The sequence below is a fragment of the Pipistrellus hanaki genome (assembly GCF_964339955.1).
Source record: "Pipistrellus hanaki genome assembly, chromosome: 6".
NCBI lineage: Eukaryota > Metazoa > Chordata > Mammalia > Chiroptera > Vespertilionidae > Pipistrellus > Pipistrellus hanaki.
In genome coordinates, this window is record NC_140508.1 from 55,392,602 (window position 1) to 55,414,798 (window position 22,197).

The 22,197-nt window shown below is 42.8% G+C and overlaps 1 long non-coding RNA gene across 2 annotated transcripts in view; it reads left to right on the forward strand.

Moving 5' to 3' along the window:
* Positions 1 to 22,197, forward strand: part of LOC311624643 — an 80,211-nt gene that overhangs the window by 843 nt on the left and 57,171 nt on the right. The window contains exon 2 of one of the 2 annotated variants that reach the window (XR_014795365.1): positions 12,941 to 13,068. The exons of the other annotated variant lie outside the window; for it this stretch is intronic. This is a non-coding gene — a long non-coding RNA (uncharacterized lncRNA). The remainder of the gene's footprint in view (positions 1 to 12,940; positions 13,069 to 22,197) is intronic. 2 annotated transcript variants of the gene reach the window in all.

The following is a 22,197-nucleotide window of genomic DNA, read 5'->3' on the forward strand; positions in this document are numbered from 1 at the left end:
TCAGCCATGTAGTTAGTTCATGGGCTGTAGCTCATCAGCGGTTCACTCTTCTGTGATAATAGAAATATTGTCTATGTCACGGGGGCTATTGAATCTTAGAGAGTGGGAATTAAAAATATATATATATATTTTATTGATTTTTTTTTTTACAGAGAGCAAGGGAGAGGGACAGAGAGCTGGAAACATCGATGAGAGAGAAACATCGATCAGCTGCCTCCTGCACACCCCCTACTGGGGATGTGCCCGCAACCGAGACACACGCCCCCCGATCGGAATCGAACCCGGGACCCTTAGGTCCGCAGGCCGGTGCTCTGGCGAGAGTGGGAATGTTTGAGCATGCTTCCTCCTAGTCAACTTGGCCATAAATCCCTGCTGCAACTAACACAATAGCCTTACAGGATACATCCTTGTCAGTTTTCTTGAGAACAGGATGCCAATAAGCCTTACAAGATAGATCGCTGTCAACTTTCCTGATAACGGGATGCAGTCAGTTACTCCACCAGGTCCCAAAATGACATGTTGACTTTACCTAAGAAAAACTACTTTGTTTAAATTGTTTTAAAATGGTTGGCTCTGCAAAAACAGGAGGTAGTGAATGGGTATAAATACAGTTGGACACAAAGGGTCAGGGCCCCTCTCGGGGCTGCGTGGAGAGAGCAGTCAGCCAGCCGGTTATTAAAATTTTAATTTGGTCTGGACTCCAGTGGTCGTTTACCCGCGTTCGCTCCACAACATTGAAAAGCGCTAATGAAACGGTGAATGCAAGTGTGGCTTGTGTAGCAATAGAAGGGTTAAGGCAGGATTCCGTGCTGATAGGAGATGGGTGGCACTGCCTGCCGGGTAGAGGCACCCACCCCCTGAAAAGCCCTGTCCCCTCACTTCGCTCCCTGGTCGCCTCTCCCTGGAGAAGGCTTGGCCAAGGAGAAGCCATGTACCAGTAACTTCCTTAGTTGGAATTATGCTGTGGAGAGATAATTTTGTTGACCCAAAGTGGGAAGACATTCCTGCCAGTTCTTATTCCCTTGTACCTAAAAGTGGAAAGTGAGGTGTGCTTTACCTAAGCTTCGTTGGCATCTAACGAGAGTACAGGAAGCCAACGAAAAGATAACTTTGCATAGTGTTGCCTGTAAGGGGGAATTGTGAAAAGTGATGGCTACTCTGGAGCATTGCAGTCTTTTTTTAAGAATCAACAGATTCTTATTCAGGCTAAATTGTATAACAAATCTCAAAATTGGCAAAATAAGCTGTTATTAACTGATTTAATAGGTAGCTATTGTAAGGGAATTATCATATTACAGATGATCATTAACTATATCAACGTACAACGTAACCTGAGAGAGAAAAACAATTGTGTGGTCTGTGTGTGTGTGTGTTGTTGTTGTTGTTGTTGTTGTTTTTTACAAAAATTCAAGCATAAGAAGAGCTGGCATTTATTGACTTACCCATGAGTAATTCTATTACTCGGCAAACATTTGTTGGGTACATTGTACACAATGGACAGTATTTGTGGAAAGAATAGATTTATGAACAAAATGATAAAGGTTAATTTCTGTTTTGAGGATTCCTTAGTTTGGTTGACATAAAAGAAACAATTATATTATGAATACAATTTCTATCATAAGTAATTTAGATAATAGCTGCTGTAAGAGATCAAAGGAGAGAGAAATCACTACCATATGAGGTGATCAAGGAGCCTTCATGGAGAAGATTCAATATGAGCTGGACCCAGAAGAATTCCAATAGACGTAGGGAAGGAGTAAATAGGAAAGACATTCCCATGGGAGCGAATGGAATGAGCAGAGGTGTGGAAGGAAGAAAGCATAGTGAAAGCTGTTTAACATTGGGTTCCAGACAAGTTGGAACAATGCTTTATTAATGTTTGAGGTCAAAGAATGTTACGGTTTAAAAATGGTTTTTATAGTTCCTACCAAGTTATAGCTGGCAGTATATTTGGGGGAAAGGAGAGAAATGAACTCATTTTGCTGCCAAGTGAAGAAACACTAGATAAACTATAGGGAAAAAACAGCAATTTTAAGGGGATAATGAAGTATTATTGTTTAATGGGTATAGGTTTTGGCTTGGGATGATGAAAGAGTTCTGGAGACGGATAGGAGATGGTTGCACAACAAGTGGATATACTAATGCCACTGAATTGTACACCTTAAAATGGTTGAAAATGCTAAATTTTATGTATAAAATTAAAAAAATTTTAAACAAAAGCAGCAATCTGATCTAGATAGCTTTAAAAGGGCAAAAATATCATAGATATTAGTGTGATTTGAGATCTCAAGATATTTTAAACAGCCAGGAAGTAGTAGGTAGTGCATTTTAAAAAGATGTCCATAAAAAAAATCACTGCAGTAAAAATATTTCAACATTTAGATCACTTTAATAAATGCTTTATAACTCCCAGTGCTCTTAACATATAATACCTCATTTTATCCTCTTAAGTGATATTTTGAGCTGGGTAATATAACTGTTAGACTCATCTTATATAATAAAAGGCTAATATGCAAATAGACTAAATGGCAGAATGACCAATTGCTATGACGCACACTGACCACCAGGGGGCAGACACTCAATGCAGGAGCTTACCCCTGATGGTCAGTGCGTTCCCACAGGGGAGTGCTGCTCACAGCTGACAAGTGAAGTGGCAGTGGTGGGAGCCTCTCCCACCTCTGTGGCAGTGCTAAGGATGTCCAACTGACAGCTTAGGCCTGCTCCCCTAAGCTGTCAGTCTGATGTCACACCACCACCACCACCACCCCCCCCCCCACCCCCCCCCCCCCCCCGCTCCTGGACTACGAGAGGGTGCAGGCCAGGCTGAGGGACACCCCTAAGTGCACGAATTTCATGTACTGGGCCTCTAGTTTTTTTGTTTTGTTTTAATATATTGGTTTTTTACAGAGAGGGAGAGGGATAGAGAGCTAGAAACATTGATGAGAGAGAAACATCGATCAGCTGCCTCCTGTACACCCTCCACTAGGATGTGCCCTCAACCAAAATACATGCCCTTGACCGGAATCAAACCTGGGACCTTGCAGGCCCCAGGCTGATGCTCTATCCACTGAGCCAAACCAGTTAGGGCTGGGCCTCTAGTTTTATACATAAGGAAGCAAAGAGATGGGATTCTTGACAGAGGTAATTGGCCAAATGAGATTACATGGGGGTTTTGATTCCAGATTTCATGTTCTTTAAACTGGTAATAGTGTTGTAATGGTTGAGGTTTTTTGTTTGTTTTAAAATTTACTTTTATTGTTGAAAGTATCGTTATGTCTTTTTTCCCCATTGACCCCCTTAATCCACAACCACAACTCTCCTCCCCTCCCCTCCTGGCCTTCACCACACTACACTATTGTCTGTATCCATAGGTTATGTATATCTATATACGTACACTGAGTGGCCAGATTATTAAGACCACCTGACGTTTGTAGGCAAATTAGCCATACACTGCATTGTATGGGATATGGAAGCCAAAGGTCTGTTCGAACACTTCGCTGTCTGCCCTTACCAAGATAAAATGTCTCCAATTCACGTAGAAGCACAAGGATGGACAGTTGAGCACTGGAAAAAGTTATGTGACTCGATGAATCGCATTTCCAGTTGCATCATGCAGATGGCAGAGTGAGAATTTCGCAGAAACAGCATGAAAGCATGCACCCCACATGCATGAGTACAACCCTTCAAGCTGGTGGGGGCAGTGTTATGGTTTGGGGCATGTTTTCCAGGCATGATTTGGGCCCTTTAATTCATGTGGAACGAGGTCTGAATAGCACAACATACCTAAGTATCGTTGCTGATCAAGTCCATCCTATCATGTTTACGGTGTATCCCAGTGGATACAGCTATAGGTGTCAGCTTGAACCTATGGTCCGAACACTGGCCCCACCTGCCTAAGTGATATAGGCTGCAAGTAAACAAAGCTTGATCAGGTGCATGTCATTGAGTAGGATCAAAACTCACCAGAATGTTGTAAACATCTTTACCACGCCCTTACTCTGCCTCATGGCATCTGCTATAAAATATTATAACAGGGCTTGTAGCCTGTGGAGCTGTCTCTCGGGGAAGCAGCGTCCCACCAAGATCCAGCTTTCATTCTCTTGTCTTTTCTAAGCCCTTCAGCTGTCCCCACTAAGGTTCACCCTTGGCTGTGCCAGTGTGGCACAAATCCTGTTTGGTGAGCTTGGTTGGAAAGCCGATGAGCATAATTCAAGGTGAGAAATAGAATAGTGGGATGTCTTCTTGCCCTGGTAAGCCTAGCTTCCCTGCAATGGTAGGCAGAGATTTTGTCTGAAATTGTGCCATTGCTTGGCTTGTTTTCATTTCCTGTCCTGTTTCTCTCTACCCCTTACTCGTTTCTTTTGAGATCACCTTCCGTCATTTGCTCACAAATTCTCACCTCAAGGTAGGCAGGTGTCTGGAGATCCTGATTGTACTAGTTGGGGTATACCAAGAAGCAGACATCAACACAGGATTAGATGTGCAAGAGGTTCATTTTGGAGGGAGCAGGGGCAGGCTGGGAGGACTTGCAGGCCACAGTGCAGCTGACCCCTCTGAAAGGAAAAGAGGCTTGGGTAGGAAGCTTGTGTGAAACGCGGCTCCAAGAAAGGTTTGACTTTGCAGTTTGCTGGAATGGTCCTGCTGCTCTGCCGTGCTCAGGCATTGGCTAGAAGCAGCCTTAGAAAGCCTGGCCTCTGTGCAAATGTGATTGATCCAGAGGACAGTAGCTGGGCTGCTGTTAGTTGTGCTGCCCACAGCAGAAGATCTGAGGGGAGCTTTTTCATGGCCACCACCCTGTCCTAGGGTATTGTTATCCATTCATTTAAAGAAAATATTTTCTTGGTTATATATATATATATATATATATATATATATATATATATATGTGTGTGTGTGTGTGTGTGTGTGTGTGTGTGTGTGTAATCTGGCACTGTGAATAAAACAGAAGCACTACTATGCTCATGCACCTTTTATTCTGTGGGAGAGCAGATTCCCCACCCCCCCCCCCCCCCCAGAGCAGATTTTTTTAAAAGTAAAAACATAAATTTTACTTGTGATAAATGCCATGATGGAAGTAATAGCTAACATCTATTGATGTGAGTTCAATCATCTATTAAATTGAACTCATTTAATCTTCCCAGCAACCTTATGAGGTAGGTACTTTTTATTCCCAGTTTACAGAAGAATCTGAGGTGAACAGTGCTTAGTTAACTTAGCCCTAAGGTCATTCAAAATCTAAGGAATGAGAAACTGAGGTAGAGAATGCTTTAGGCCACATGTGTCAAACACAAGGCCCGCGGGCCAAATCCAGCCCGCCAGGCCTTGCAATGTGGCCCGCACCGCGCTGTCATCACTGCACTCCGCTGTCAGTTTATGACATTGTCAGTTTATGACTGTTCAGTAAACCATTCGGCCCGCGATTTAGGCTGGATTTTAGATTTTGGCCCCTTCTCTGATTGAGTTCGACACCCCTACTTTAGGCAGTATTTCACCCTCCCCCCCCACCCCCCCAATTACAGTTGACATTCAGCACCATATTAGTTTCAGGTGTACACATTTATATAATTTATGAAGTGATCCTCCCAACAAGCATATTACTCACCTGGCATCATACATCGTTATTACAACACTATTGACTATATTCCCTATGCTGTGTTTTACATCCCTATGACGTTAAAAAAAAAATCAAACCTGTCAATTCCACTTCGTAGTCCCTCCACCTTTTCCAGCCTAATCCCCCTCTCACCCAGTCTGTTCCCTGCAATCCATGCCTTTCTCTCTGCCAGAAAGGACCTCTCTGAGGAAGCGCTATTTCAGTTAAAGCTTAAAGAATAGAAAGGGAATGAATTGTACGTTTGTGAGGGGAGGGCTTGGTAGGGGAAGGCAAGAAAGAACATCCCAGGCAGAAGGAACAGCGTGTGCGATGGCTTGTTAGGGAGGAGAGCAAGATGGAGAGCAGAGGGAAACGGAATTGGGAAAAAGGATGGAGCCAGGTTCTTCAGGACCGTGTACCTCTCCGGAGTTGCAGTTTCTTCTGCTGCACACTACAGTCCGCTGGAATCTTGTGGGACACAAAGTTTGTTTTAAAGTTTTCTACATTTTGCATAAACTATTTCAGAGGAGAGTCATTTGCTTTCATGGGTCAAATTGCTTTCACTCTGGAGCATCTGATTTCCTTCATGTGACTGGTGATTTTTCATTGTGTTTATGTTTATCAATGAGGGTAAGGTTGTTCATTCCTAATAGTTGTTGCGGGGGGGGGGGGGGGGCGGCATATTTCCCACTCCTTGCCTGCCATTCCCACCCCCTGCCACCCCATTCTTGTAACAGACAAAGCAGTTGTGGGCTGATGACCAGACCTGGCCAGGACGAAGTCTCTGAAATGTTTTTCTGCAGCTGGAAAATGTGGCTGCTGGATTCACCAGAATTCACTTTTATAAACAATCGAAACCTACTTTGGTTAGTATTTTGAGAAGTTCAGACAACCAAGCGGAAAGCTCTGGAAATGAAGCTTGGGTTCAATGGAAGTAAGACATAGTTTTTAGTCTTAAGATGTCCCTGTTAACGTCACCTCTAAGGGACTTGGTTCTGCTTCTGGATTTTGGGGCCCCTAAACACTTGTCACCCTCTCACTGAACGCTCACCACCCCACCATGCTGCGGCAGCCTCCCCAGCCTTCACACCTTTGCACTATTTCCTCTAGATTCAGGGTCTTGGCTGGGAGTTCAGGTTTATGCTTGTGCCCTGGCTTCCGGGGAACAGGGAAAGTTATGATGCCCATCCTTCCTCCTTCAGCTTCTGTAGTGAGCTGCACAGCCCTATTTTTGGAATTGCCCCTTCCTGGAAAGGGTATTTGGATGCTGAGCATCCAGTAGGATACTATCAATTGGTGGTTCTGTACAAAAGATGCCCAGTCTCAATCAGGATAATGCATTAAACAATACTGAGATATTGTTTTCTCATCTATAAGACTGGCATGAGTTCAAAAGCCTGATGAATGTTGGTGAGGAGATGAAGCTTGTATACTGAGCTGATGGAAATATCATCTGGTACAACCAGTTGGGAAAAGAATTTGTCATTCTGGTAATTTGAAGATGTATAATACTCTTCCCGCTAATAATTCTATTTTAAGGTATACACACTAGAGGATTTCTTAACACATGTATGTAGAGACCTGTTCAAGAATGTTTACTTCAGTACTGTTAGTAATACTGAGATGACGGGTCAGATAATGAATATAGTCTTAAGTGTTCAACTGCTGAATGTGTAAGGCAGTGAAAAATTTAAAAATAGCTGTACTTTTTCAATGGGAATAAATTTCTTTCACTGGTTGAAGTGAATATGATTGTACTTTCCAAAAGGAATATGAAATCTTGTAGAGGAAAGAGAAAGTTCTTGGGATTGCCAAGACATTTTGTGAATGAGTTTCCATGCCCCCAATCCCTCATTAAAATATGATCATTTTGTTTCTTTCCAGACATAACACAAAATTACCTTAAGTCCCATTGAAATGAGAGCTTTTTGAAGTAGTTAGTTCTTACCACAAGAGGTCAGCATTTGCATGGAAATATTTTCTGTAAAGTAGCACAGTGGAAAAATAGACAAAATGAGAGCTTTTTTGTGTTTGACTGTATTCCTACCTGATTCGGATTCTGGTACTGATCTTCAGCTGCCTTAGTCAATGGAAATTTTAAGTTATTACAGAAAATGGGTATGTACTAGTGTAGTTTTGTGTTAGAATATTTCATTTTCATTAATTCTGAACAGCTGCATGCTATAGAAGGCAGGAATGCTCATCTTGACTTAAAAAAAATATATTGATTTTTTTTTTTTTTTTTAACAGAGGAAGGGAGAGGGATAGAGAGTTAGAAACATGTATAAGAGGGAAACATCGATCAGCTGCCTCCTGCACACCCCCTACTGGGGATGTGCCCAAAACCAAGGTACATGCCTTTGACCGGAATCGAACCTGGGACCCTTCAGTCCACAGGCTGATTCTCTATCCACTGAGCCAAACCAATTAGGGTGCTCATCTTGAGTTTGATGGTGTTTTTCTTTCAAGGAGTTCCTTGACCACTTAAAGCAGTTTGAAAAATGGGTGATGCATACTTACATAAGGGGGAATTACTAAGTTATGATTATTTCACGACCTCGTTTAGCATTTATAATTTTTAATACTCTTAGAGGAAAATGAAGCACTTTGCTGTCAGGGCTAGAAGAAGGCCCTGCCACTTGGTTCTGGTTTGGCTTTCCACTAAAATGTTTCTTTACTCAACTCCAGGTTCCTTCCACCCGCTTTGTAAATGGAAAGTAGTGAGGAGTTTCCTATTTGGAAGTCAGCACAGACCTACACTAAATTGTCAGTGTTGATGGCAGTGAATTGTAGACTAAGAGACTAGGATAGCGTTTTTATTCAGACACTTTCCCCACAGTTTTTGCATACTGCCTTATACTTGAATGTCTGCCTTAATGAGAATAGAAATCTGATCAATTCATTCCCAGCTAAAATTCCTTCAGTGGCTCCAAGTAGCTTTCAAGACCTAATTGAATTAGCTTCATGTTCTAAAATATTCATAATATGGCCCTGCCAGCCTTGTATATTAATATATTCATATTTAGACCAACTACTATATGCTAAGCTTGCATTATATGTCATTATTATCTTCCACTCTTTATAAACATGATCTCATGATTGTTCCTTACTTTTTGAAATATTGTATGCAAATGAGGAAACCAAGACTAAGAGCCCTGGCCAGTGTGGCTAAGTGGTTAAAGCGTGGGCTTTTCCACCGGAGGGTTGTGGTTTTGATTCCTGGTCAAGTGGGCATGTATCTGGGTTGCAGGTTCTAGCCCTGGTTTCCATGCGTGAGGGAGCCAACCAATAAATGTGTCTCTTTGACATCGATGTTTTTCTTTCCTCTCCTCCCTAATTCTTCTACTCTTTCAAGAAAAAAAAAAAATAAATCAATGGAGCCCTAACCAATTTGACTCAGCGGATAGAGTGTCATTCTGCAGACTGAAGGGTCCCAGGTTTGATTCCGATCAAGGGCATGTACATTGGTTGCAGGCACATTCCCAGTAGGAGGTGTGCAGGAGGCAGCTGATGGGTGTTTCTCTCTTCATTGATGTTTCTAACTCTCTATCCCTCTCCCTTCCTCTCTGTAAAAAATCAATAATATATATATATTTTTAAATCAATGAAAAAAATATCCTCAGATGAGGATCAACAACAACAAAACTCCTTTATATAACTGCAATTTAAACTTGAATGTATTTGACTCCAAAGTCATAGCTATATATTACACTTCTTTCATCTTGCCTCTCCTCACAACCAAACACTCTGAAGTCACACTGAACTACTCTTGCTTCCTTTTATGTCATACATTTTTGCTTCTTCTGAAATGTCTTTCTCACTTGCTCTAACTGGTTAAATCCAAGTTGACTCTCCTCAATCTGTTCAATTGTGTTTTTGCCCTTGTTCAGAGTTATAGAGTCACAGTCCTGGGCAGTTTTTCTTAGAATGTGTGTGTGGTAGTGTAGCAGAAGATTGGGGAGGTAATTGCTGATGCTATATTGGAAGAACTATTGCTCTGTGCAGGGTGGAAATCCATTTTTAGCTTGAAACCCAACAAGGCAGTGATTCTTGCTTCCAAAAGGAACAAAATAAGTCCATCTCCTTTGACCCAGGATAAGTGACTGGGGGGGAGGGGAGGTTCAATAATTATTCAAAGTGTGTGTACATTGTGAAGCAGTAACTAACATTTCAAGACAGACCTCCCAAGTTACAGGGAGTTGTAGGGTCAAGAGAGCAGAAAATCATTACCTGGGTTGACAAATCAAATAGGCAGCCTTTAAGTAAAGGCGAGACTAGAAATGATCTTTGAGTCTTTGCAAATATAAAGACCAAAAGGGCCTTGTAAGTAAGGATTCCCAAACCACTATAGGAAGGATTGGGGTATTCAGGTTGGGCAAATAATAGAGAAGCAACACTCGTCATAAAATTCTTTTCTTAAAGTAGCTGATTGCTGTTTGAGCATGCTATGTGGGAACAGAAATTTTGAGAGATTGTAACTTCAACATTTTCTTTCTTTCTCAAACTGGGAGCTAGACTCTCCACTTAGATTTGTAGAATGAGCTTTTGTTTATTTATTTTTTTAATTCTCACCCAAGGACATGTTTTTAATGATTTTAGGGAGAGGAAGGGAGAGGGAGGGAGGGAGGAGAAATATCACTTGATTGCCTCCTGCATGCTACCTGACTGGGGTTTGAACCTACAACCCAGGTATGTGCCCTGAGCAGGAATAGTATCTGCATTCTTTCGGTGTACAGGACAATGCTCCAAGCCACCCAGTGAGGGCGAGCATTGCCTTTTAAAAAAATATATTTTATTGATTTTTTTTTTTTTACAGAGAGTTAGAAACATCTATGAGAGAGAAAACATCGATCAGCTGCCTTCTGCACATCTTTCCCTGGGGATGTGCCTGAAACCAAGGTACATGCCCTTGACCAGAATCGAACCTGGGACCTTTTAGTCTGCAGGCCTATACTATATCCACTGAGCCAAACTAGTCAGGGAGCAAGCATTGCCTTCTTATTTAGCTTTGGTTTCTTCCTCTTTTTTATTCGCATTTTGAACAGTTTTTTAGTTATTGAGATTCTGGAAATTTCCAGGCTAAGTTATGGCTTTGTTTTCTTGAGAGGAAGGAGTTCTTTAAAGATATGGCTTTATTAGTTTCCCATTTCAAATATTTTCTTTTTATCACCCATTCTCCAAATGTTATGAGAAAGGGAAGGGACTTAGCATATTCTAAGCATATGCTAAGTGCCAGACAGTCTTTCATATTATCTCATTTAGTTGCTGGTACAGTGCCTAAGGTGTGCTAGTATTTTCATTATTTCATAGAGGCAGATATCAAGAATGATAGAGATTAAATAACCTGCTAGTAAGTGGGGAAGCTGAGATTTGAATAGCATCAGTTCTGACACAGATCCCTTGTATTGACGAAAATTATTTTAATGTTACTTAAGTGAACAAACATAAAACTAGATGTATGGCATAAGTATGCTTTTTGATATTTATATAACTATAGAATGAAAAGCAAATACACAGATTAAATCCTCATATAACATTAATAATGGACAATTAGTATGATTTTGAAATAAAATTGAGAGTGTAAGTACAGTATTGATTCTTTTTCCTTTCTAACTGCTATGTGATGATTTCCTTTCCACATTATTGTTTTCTCTTTGAACTACTGTGAAAATCCTAGATTTGTACAGCACATTGTGATACAATTTAGATTTTTCTTGGCCCAAATCATTTTGTTATGAAATCCCACCTCTGTTCATTGGCCCATAGTAAAAAGGAACTAGGTTACTAGAATGTCTACTCCTTGAAGGTGGGCCCTTTCTCTGCCTTTTTCACTGTTGTGTTGTTGGTGTCTAGAACATTATCTGGCACATGGTAGGTGCTCAAATATTCACTGAATGTAGGAGTTAACGAACAAATACATGCTTGGGGTTAATACATTTTTATATGTAAATGTAGGCCCTGAAATTTTGTGGCAATAATAGCTTGTAAGGTGGTCATCCAGATGATTCAAAATTGCTGACATAGTATTTCCACATATTGTTCGTCGATTTCTCCCTGTGGTGGCCCTCTCCAACCTTACCCTTTCCTCCTACCCAGACCATTCAAGCAGGTTCTTGGGCTCTAGGCCTGTGACCTTATGGGAGACATCTGATTGGTCAGAAAAGCAGAAATTGTTTGCAAGCTTTCTTGATTTTTGTTCTCTAAGCCTCCAGATGAAAGCCGTTTCTGGCTTTTCCTTAGTGTGCTCCTTCCATTTATACTCTTCATTCTTCTCAATCTGTTCCCTCACAGGGTGGCCATATGAATTGCATCATCCAGTCTCATGCCTTTTGGCTTCTGCTTGGATTTGGCCAGTGGGAGGCAGTGGCATGAAATTGGGGTGGGGGCGGGGGGAGAGGGTGATAGATGTAGGAGGGAGAAGGGGGCACATCTTCATTTGGTTTTGGGGCTCTCTGAAAGGCCATGGAATTGTGACAAAACCCTGGAGATGTGGGGTGAGGGAGCTAGGAATCTGAGGTTGTCCTCCTGATAGAATCGTAGACTTCGTTAGAAATTTAGTTATAGAGAATTATATAATGTTTTTTTCCATACATAAATTTGCATACTGTCTAAGCTTCAGCATTTTTAAAAAAATGGTTATTATTAAAGTGAAAGGTTAAAAATTGTCCTAGTGATCTCAGTGAACCCCATTCTGTAATCCAATCTGAGATACACTATACTATGCTAAACTTTGGGTTGCGAAATTCTAAAAGCTGGTTTCTTGTGTGCATGAATAAAAGCTGTGATTAAAAGTGACACTCTGGGAGGTAGCAAAACATAGTGGTAAGACTGAAGCATCTGAATTCCAAATCCAGCTTTGCCACCTAACAGATAAATGACTTTCAGTAAGTTGCTTAATCTCTGTGCCTCAGTTTCCTCATCTGTAAAAGTACACAAAACTTTGAGGGTTAAATAAGATATTATGTGTAAATAACTTAGAAAGGTACACATAGTAAGCTCTCAATAAGTTAGTAGTAGTAGTAGTATATCTGTAGTCACTCCAACATTCATTTATTTCACAATGTTTACTTACCGCAAACCTGCCATGCACATCAGGGGCAGTCATGCAAAGATGAATAAAGCATTTATCTGCTTTCAAGTAGATGGCTAGCATTTCACCAAAAAATCCATTTCTTCTTTTTCTTGGGCGCAGAGGGAAACGACCTTTGCACCCTTATAGGTAGGCATAGACTATGCCCATGATTTTTCTAGCCAATGACTTGTGAGTAGTATTTTACACGTCACTTTGAGGTTTTCAGAGGCAGTTGTGCCCTCTCTATACTTCTCCCCCTTTGTTTTTTGATGCAGAAGACGACAAGGCCCTAGGAAATGACACAGCCACACAACAGATGGAGTCTGGGTTCCCTTCTTGCCTGTGGAAGAGAGCCTCACACTGAACTATGGGAAAGAGATAAATTTCTGTGGTCTTTCAGCCAGTAAGTACTTTAAAATATATATATATATATATATATATATATATATATATATTATTGATTTTTTTACAGAGAGGAAGGGAGAGGGATAGAGAGAAACACCCATGAGAGAGAAACATCTATTCAGCCACCTCCTGCACACTCCACAATGGGGATGTGCCCGCAACCAAGGTACATGCCCTTGATCCGAATCGAACCTGGGATCCTTGAGCCCACAGTCTGACGCTCTATCCACTGAGCCAAACCAGTTTGGGCAGTAAGTACTTTTCTGAGGGGCTGTTTATTATTAGCAGCTAGTATTATCCAAATTAACATATTTTTTTAATAACCATGACCATAATGAAAAGAGTGGATTTTTGTAGTCAACTATGTTGTCTAGTTGGATTCAAATTTTCAGGATGGGGTGGGGGAGAGTAGAAGCTAGAAAAATGGAACCTTTCTGCATCCTGTTTTTCTTTTTTCTTTTTTTCTGGAGCCATACTTCTCCCGTATCCTCCTTGTCTCCCATTGTTTCACCTGGGGCAGTGTCCCGAACCCATTCTCAGTCATTTTCTTCGTTATTAGAACTCCCCAGCAGCAGCCTTCTCTGCTCAGCCATGAATGGCATCTGCTAAGTGTGCTGCCCCCTTTCTGTATCTGGGTCATGCTCTGTGTGTCAAGCATTAGTGTGATAAAAAGCTCCTCCTGACCCTTGGGTTCCTTTCCCGAGTGATCAGTTGGCGGTTTGTACAGTGAGAGGCCGGCCTTCCAACAGCCCATAAATAATGTGACTTACTGATCAAAGGAGTTTCATAATACACAAGGCACTTAACTGTTTTTCTTGAAATATAATTTATTGTTACTTTTAGACAATATGTGTTTTTTAAATTGCAGGTTAAATTGCACACTACTTCTTAAGATAGGATACCTTATTTTTGATCAGCACTTTTTGGAATAAAAGGCCTACACACCTTCACTAAATGGTAAAAACAGGTCATGGTTCCCATTCTGTTTTATCACCATCCTAACAGCCTAAATTATGGATTTGACACAGATACTTCCTAGGACACATACAAACACCATTCAGCAAATCTGTATCTGCCCCTGGACAGGCCTGTCCGGAGGAGGCTGTACTGAAGACGGGTGCTGAGGGTGCTGCTCCGACTCAGGGTGCCACAGGGTAGCGGATCCGTTCCAGGGTGGCCCTGCTCCTGGCTCAGATGGAGGCCTCCCTAAAGGGTGGTGTGGGTGCAACCCAGTACACTCCCTTCTCCAGGGCACTGCCAAGCTGCAACCTTGGCTTGAAAGGTATAATAACACAACTAAAAACAAATCAAAGGCACATTTTTACCTGGAGCTGCCAACTGTCCTGGATTGACCGTTCTCATCCAGTAAGCAAACCTGAATCTCAGAAAAATAAACACTTTGGAAACATTTGGAAATTCTTCCTCCTCTCTCTCTCTCTCTCTCTCTCTCTCTCTCTCTCTCTCTCCCTCCCTCCCTCCCTCCCTCCCTCCCTCCCTCCCTCCCTCTCTCTTTCTCTCCTCAAACCTTGAAATCAAAAGAAGGCAATACTTCTGAAGTTTCTGCATGTAGACTCAAGTGCTTACATTGATAATATTTGCTATTGGGACTTTATTTTACATTTTAAAATAATATTTCAACTCTGACAAAAGTTATCCTTTTGGCATGTTTTCAAGAAATAAATGCTTGCCATGTGAGCTTTTAGAAAAAAGGAAGGGAAATTAGTCACTCAATACGTAGAAACATCCAGCAACTTATAAATCCCTGAAAAAGATCAACACAAGGCAGACCTCTTGCAGATTTCTTAACTTTTCCTAGGAATGCCGGTCTCTCAGAGGGCTGGAACACAATTTGGGAGCCAGGAGTGGCTTAAGCCAAATTGTGTGTGTGTGTGTGTGTGTGTTGTGTGTTTTTTTTTCTTTCTTTTTTTCTTTTTTTTCCTTTTTTCTCTAGCAATGGCATTCAAGCTGGTAATAATAGCCGTAGCCTAAAGCATGCCCCCCAAAAGTGGGCAGAGTGGGGTCTGGCACACGGATACTTTTCTGCTCTGCTCTGCAGAGGGTGTCACGTTCTGGCCTGTTGCTACAGTAGTCGTGACCACCCACTGGGCATGCATTCCCCTCTGGTTTGGCAGGGAGGGTTGTCAAGGAAAAACACAGCCATAAGTGCCAAAGATCCTCACTCATATCACATCTTTGCCTGAACTTACTGCAGCAGGAACGTAAAATAGCCACCCACCATCCATTTACCAGCACAGTGGAAGAGAAAGGTCACGGAATCTTGGTGCTGACTGGAAACGGACAGCTGCCATGTGATGGCCCCTCTCAGAGTGACCTTGACAGAATTAGTGAGTGATTCTCTCAGTGGACAGAGAGGCAAACAGCGTGATTGGTGGCTCACTTTATGAAGAGGGAAAAGTGGCCTGAGGCAGAGATTGATGTGGATTCTGGGATTAGGGTGAATGGCTTGCTGCTTGGTACGGGCTCTCAAGGAACCAGATGGAAGGTCTGTGATAAGGTGACCTGGGGAAGCGGCATGATGATGAACTTGCAGTTTGTGTACTATCTTACTTTGTTAAAGCCCACCAGAGGACTCGCACTGCAAAGGAAGCGCTCAGCAGTGAGGTGGACACGATGTCCAATCTTGTGGATGTGGACAGCTACTGATGAGCCTCGAGGAAACCAGGCCACCCACTTGGTGACAGAGGGATTTCAATTTCAGTTTGTCCTCACAAAAACTGACACCTGCCCTGACCACAGGCCTGTTAGTACCCACCACCGAAAGGCTCACAGAATTCCTGACCCCTTGAAGTGGCATCCTGCACAACCTTGTGGCAATGGGTACATGAACACAAGAGCCACTGGTCTCACCAGGTGTTGGATCACCCAAAAGTAGCTAGTCTAAAGGGACAGTGGAACGACTATTGAAGGCTCAGTACGGTGCGAGCCTGGAGGCAATAACCTTTGGTGTTAGGGTGCTGTCCTCCAGTGTGCAGTGTATGCACGGAATCGGTGGCTATGCTGCTGTGTCCCCAATTCAGGAACCAAGGGGTAGAAGTTAGTGTGGAACCTCTCACAGTCACTGCTGCTCAAGCTTGCAGCTCTAGGCTCCGTCATACTAAAGGCCCTGGTTCCTATGAGGGAAACACCAGGCAGTCATTGAACTTGAAGCTGTGACTATTGCCAGGTCGTTTTAGGCTTTTCATGTCAGTGGGAGGACTACATTAGTGGACAAAATTGACCATAATTACCACAAGGAGTAAGGTTGCTCTACATAATGAAAGCATGGAGGAGTGGACTGGGGCCTAGAGGACTCGCTTGGGCGTCTCCTGGTGTCTCTTGGTGCTTCCATGCCAGGGGTAATGGTAGATGGGCCCCTTTAACAGCCATGGCTTGATGAGGCCAAGGCAGCTAAGGACTCAGGGCTGAGGTTCTGGGTCAGCCCATCAGGCAGGCAGCCTGAGCTGGCTGGAGTACTGGCCAAGGGTGAGTGAAGGAGGGTGGTGGAGGAGGGAAAGGAAACCTTATCTTGGAAACTGCTTTCCGAGAAACTCGAGAAAGATCCGCAGCACCTGGCACAGGATCGGGACCCCAGTAGGGAGGCCTGTGTGGTTGACTATAGGAGTCGTTAATGAATGTGAATGTAGGGCTTTGCTCTGTAGTGAAGGTGCTCCAGCTGTTGGAAAAGGGCTTAGGACTCTCAGGGGCAAGTCTGTATGTTAACACGTGGCTCTTCCAGCCCCTGTTTGAGCGAAGCTCACTAACTGTCCCTCACACAGCTCTGGAAGTGCACCAAACCACCTCGCTGCTTGCCTCCCAAGCTTCTGTGTCACCAGCAGGGACTCGTTATTCCCTCAGAGTGAGAGCGACAGAGAAATATAGCCGCTTAAGGCTTAACCATTTTCTTTCCCCCAAATAAAAAAGCCACGTCACACATGGCTACAATTTGGATGCCGTGTGACTTTCACACTTGACTGGTCCACACATAAGCCAGTTGAATGTTTTTGCAAGTGACTGACTGAATTTAGTTTTTAAATTATCCATGTACCTTAATTACCTGGTAAATCACCTGGTAAATTACTAAAATAAGCAGCAAGGGTAATATAATTACAGCGCTTGACAGTGGTCTAAGGCTCAGGTAGGGAAGGAAGGGCTTTTTCTTCACCCTTCTGTTTAAAAAATATTTTTAAAAAATTGATTTTTAGAGAGAGGAGGGGGAGAGAAAGACTCAATGTGAGAGAGGAGCATTAGTCAATTGCCTCCCAAACATGCCCTGACCAGGGATCAAACCTGCCATGTTTTTTAATTATCACCCGAGGATATTTTTCCACTGAATTTTAGAGTGGAAAGGAGGGGAGGGACAGAGTAACATCAATGTGAGAGAGACACATCAGAGAGACACATTGCTTGATTGCCTCCTGCGCGTGCCCCAACCAGGGCTGGGGATTGGGCCTGCAACTGAGGTACCCTTGACTAGAATCGAACCCAGGACCCTTTAGTCTGAGGGATGATGCTCTATCCATTGAGCTGAACTGGCTAAGGCGAACCTGTCAACTTTTGATGTACAAGACCATGCTCCAACCAACTGAGCTCTACTGACCAGGGCTTGTCTGTCCCTTCTTTTCTCTCTTCTGGCATCAGCTGGTGGGAGATGAATTCTCCAACATCGAGGCTGTCATCTTCAAATGTAATCACAGGCATGGATGGGCCCATAACAGAATTGGGTTTTTGTTTTGTGTGGTGTGTGTGTGTGTGTTTGTTTGTTTATTTATTTATTTATTTATTTAGTGTGTGTGTGTTTGCCTAATTGCGTGAAATAGAGACTTTTCATATAGGGTCAGAAATCTATTAGTCTTTCACTCTGGTCCCATCTTTTTTGCTTTCTCTTAGCTTGAACATTTTGACAGAATGGCTTAAGTCTCCAGCCCATTCTTGTGTGCTAGAATTTTTGTGACATACTTGAAGACAGCAGTTAAAAAAGCAAGCAATGAATTATCATGTGGTCATGTGATCACTGCTAGAATTGAACACTTTTTTGTGATGTCTAGGAAAGCATGCATGGTAATTGCCTCATTCACCCAACAGCTTTTCATGCCAATGTTTTGTTTGAGAACACTTGTCACTGCCCTGGCCTTTATGTTTAAATTAGCATAAAAGTTATCTTTATTGGCCCAATAAAAGTAGACATTTTACTCCCTTACAGTAAGTTGTACATAGCTTTACATTATTATTATAACCTTCTCACCTCTGTTTCATCTTTTGAACATTTCTGTAACTGTAAATATTCTAGTTGTGCCAAATAAGAAATTTACTAGGGGCCCAGTGCATGAATTCGTGCACCTAAAGGAACTGCGGTTCACAAGGCTTCAGTGGGCACAGGGGCAGGTCTCAGCCAATCCTCTGTGCCCCCACCCAGCCCCTCCTGCTGCAGCCCTTGGTCCCATCTGCTGGGAGCCCCACTCCTGCTGCTGAGCGATTGGGGCCGGTGCCATCAGTGGGTGCGAGTGGCAGCTGCTGCCCCAGTTGCTCAGGGGCAGGAGGCAGAGACGCTCTCAGGGGCAATCAGAGCTGGCAGCTATCACTTGTACCTGCTGGCACCGAGCAATCAGGACTGGTGCCGGGCACTGGCAGCAGGTGTGAGCAGTGGCTCTGGTGCCGGCTGCAAGTGTGAGCAGTAGCTCCAGTGCCAGCAGTGGGTGTGAGCAGGGCTGTTGCTGGCAGCAAGTACAAGAGATGGCTGCTGGCCCTGATCTTACGTGGGGAAGCCCTGAGGGGTGATCACCACTCGCACCCGCTAATAGCACCCGGTGGTCAGGGCCGATGCTGGGTGCCGGCAGAGGGTGTGAGCGGGGCTGGTGCCAGCAGCAAGTACAAGTGCCCGGTGGGACTGTGGCACGCAGCCTCTCAGTAACCACCAGAGGCTCTCCCCATGACAGTAACCAGCACCTCACCTTAGTCTGGCGCCTTCACTCACCTGATCCACCATCCCACCATGGCCAATGCCAGTCATGTGCCACATGCGCCCCCTGGTGTTCAGCACACATGGTAGCGACTGATTATTCCATTCTGCCTTTCGGTCTGTTTGCATATTAGCCTTTTATTATATAGGATTTATAACTTGATCAATATCTGGTGGCTTGTTAATGATGGGTTTATAAGATGCCACAGTCTTCTATGTTAAGTCACATGGCATCTTAATGTTTTGTGTGGTGTATTGTTTTTTGTTTGTTTATTGTTGTTTTTTGCCTAATCGCGTGCAATAGAGACTTTTCATATAGGGTCAGAAATCTATTATTCTTTCACGCTGGTCCCATCTAGTGGTGATGATTTCTATGAAGAAAACAATATAAGAGTTACGGGTCATGTCTGTTAAGATAAAATTATCCCAAAGTTGGAAATCGGTTAAGAGGATGACTGTATATCCATGCAGATGTTATCACACTGAAGCCAACAAACCCATCTAAGGGCCATCCTCTAGGGCAGTGGTCGGCGAGCTCATTGGTCAACAGAGCCAGATATCAACAGTGCAATGATTGAAATTTCTGTTGAGAGCCAAATTTTTAAAACTTAAACTATATAGATAGATACATTGTTATTAACTTAATTAGGGTATGTGGTATTTTGTGGAAGAGCCACACTCAAGGGGCCAAAGAGCCGCATGTGGCTTGTGAGCTGTGGTTTGCTGACCACTGCACTAGGGGAATGAAAGTTTGTTGATTAGGGCTCACAAACTGTCAAGACAGATGTTAAGATAACTGATAATCTGCTAATTATTTTTATTGAGCAGAGGGACATATGATTCCTGTCTGGCCGAAGAGATAACTCCAAAGGTCATGGCCCTTATTGTTCTGTAGTATAGTTTTATACCTAATCTAGCAAGCTTTTGTTAATACTTTGTTTTTTAGAACTTTAAATTTACGGAAAAATTGAGAAGATAGTACAGAGGATTGATTCCCTGATATCTTACACCGAGTTTCTCTTGTTTTTTACATTTTACATTAATATGGTACATGTTTTTTAATTAGTGAACCAATACTGACTGATACATTATTATTACCCAAAGTCCACATTTTATTCACATTCCTCTAGTTTTGACCTAATGTCCTTTTTCTGTCCAGGATCTCACCCAGAATAAATATCACATTACATGTAATGGCCACGTCTCCTATGCTCCCCTTGGCTGTGGCAGTTTTTCTTTGTTTTTGATGACCGTGATAGCTTTGAGAGCACTGGTCAGATATTTTGTAGATGTCCCTTTAAGGGAGTGTGTCCAATTGTTTTCTGCTTGATCAAACTAGCTTAATGGGCTTTTGGGAAAAAGACCATAGAAGTGAATTCCATTACATCATATCAAGGGCTTACATGTTATGACTACTAATATTGGCCTTGGTCACCTGGCTGAGGCAGCATTTGTCAGGTTTTTCTACTGTAAACTTACTTTTTCTTCTCCCTTTCCACTCTGTTGTCTTTGAGAGGAAGTCACTGTATATAACCCATTCCGAAGGAGTTTTGCTCCCCCTCCTTGCAGGTGGAGGAGCCACATAAATTGTTTGGACTTCTGCTCGGGAGATTTGTCTCTTCTCTCCACTAACTAATTTCAGTCACTTATTTGTTTCATATTTATATGGATTCCTGGATACTGCACACTGGGTATATTTGTTTCTAGTTGCGTGTTGTTTCTCTTAGGCCCTCTCAGACGAGAGCACAGAAATTCGTTGCATATATTAACCCCTGTGTGTTCACATGTCATTGAATAGTTCTATATATAAAACCATCTGTAACCATCTATAATAATAAAAGCGTAATAAGTTAATTAGACTGGCCAGCCGAACAACCTTCCAGAAGACATTCCAGATGTCCTTCTGGATGAAGCCGTGAGGGCAAGGACCAAGGCAGAGGTGGTTAGGGGTGATCATGCAGGCAGGCGAGTGTTTAGGCTGATCAGGCAGGCAGGCAAGTAGTTAGGGGCGATCAGGCAGCCAGACAGAGAGGTTAGGGGCAATGAGGCAGCAGGCAGAGTGGTTAGAGGAAATGAGGCAGGCAGGTGAGTGGTTAGGGGAAATGAGGCAGGCAGGTGAATGGTCAGGGGAAATGAGGCAGGCAGGTGAATGGTTAGGGGAAATGAGGCAGGCAGGTGAGTGGTTAGGGGAAATCAGTTTCATAGAACCATAAGCAAAAGGTTCCTAAGTCACCTGACCAGGAGGTTCCCTCAGCCATTGTTAGGCTGCTCCTCTGGGGCCAAGCTGGACATGAGTCTTCTTAGACTTGAATTCTCTGAGCCAGACAATGGTCTCTTTGGCCCTGGATACCTTGTAAGATTATCTGGGATTTCTCTCTCCCCTTCTGCCCAAGGTTTTTGATCAATGGAAGGGGTACTTCTTTGGGACCTAAATGTTAGCTATAGCCCTACTGTCCCTTTTCCCCCCGCAGACAATGAATTCATCTTTTTTTTTTTTTTTTTTTTTTTTTTTTTAGCAGAAAAAAATCTGTTTATGTCATCTTACATTTTTTAAAATCATTTTTCAGCTCATAGTATAAACTCTGCAGAATTGTCTAGGTCAGTGGTTCCCAATCTTTTTTTGGCCATGCCCCACCTAAGCAACTCTAAAATCCTGATGCCCCCCCACCCCATTGTGACATATAGCTATTATTATTCAAAAAATGAACTCCTATTCACATGGAGGAAACCTAAAAGGCCATTAACTTGGTCTAAACAAGCTTCCAAAGAACATAACATCCATGAAAGAGAAAAATAAAAGAAAGGACAGTTGAAGTACTGAAAATGAAATCACTAAGAAATTGTTAAAAAAAAAAAAATCCTATATAATAAAAGGCTAATATGCAAATTGTCCCCTTGGGAGTTCAACCGACCGGGAGTTCAACTGCTCGCTATGGCATGTGCTGAATACCAGGGGGCAGCACAGAATGAAGGAAGGCCCTGCCTGCAGCTTGAAGGCTGCAATCAGTCCTGATCACTGGCCAGACCTAGGGACCATACTTATGCATGAATTTCATGCACCTGGACTCTAGTAATAATATGAAATGATATGAAAAAAATAGCAAATAAAGTTTCAAAACATATACCAGTAATAGAGAAAAAATGCATATATACACACACACACACACACAC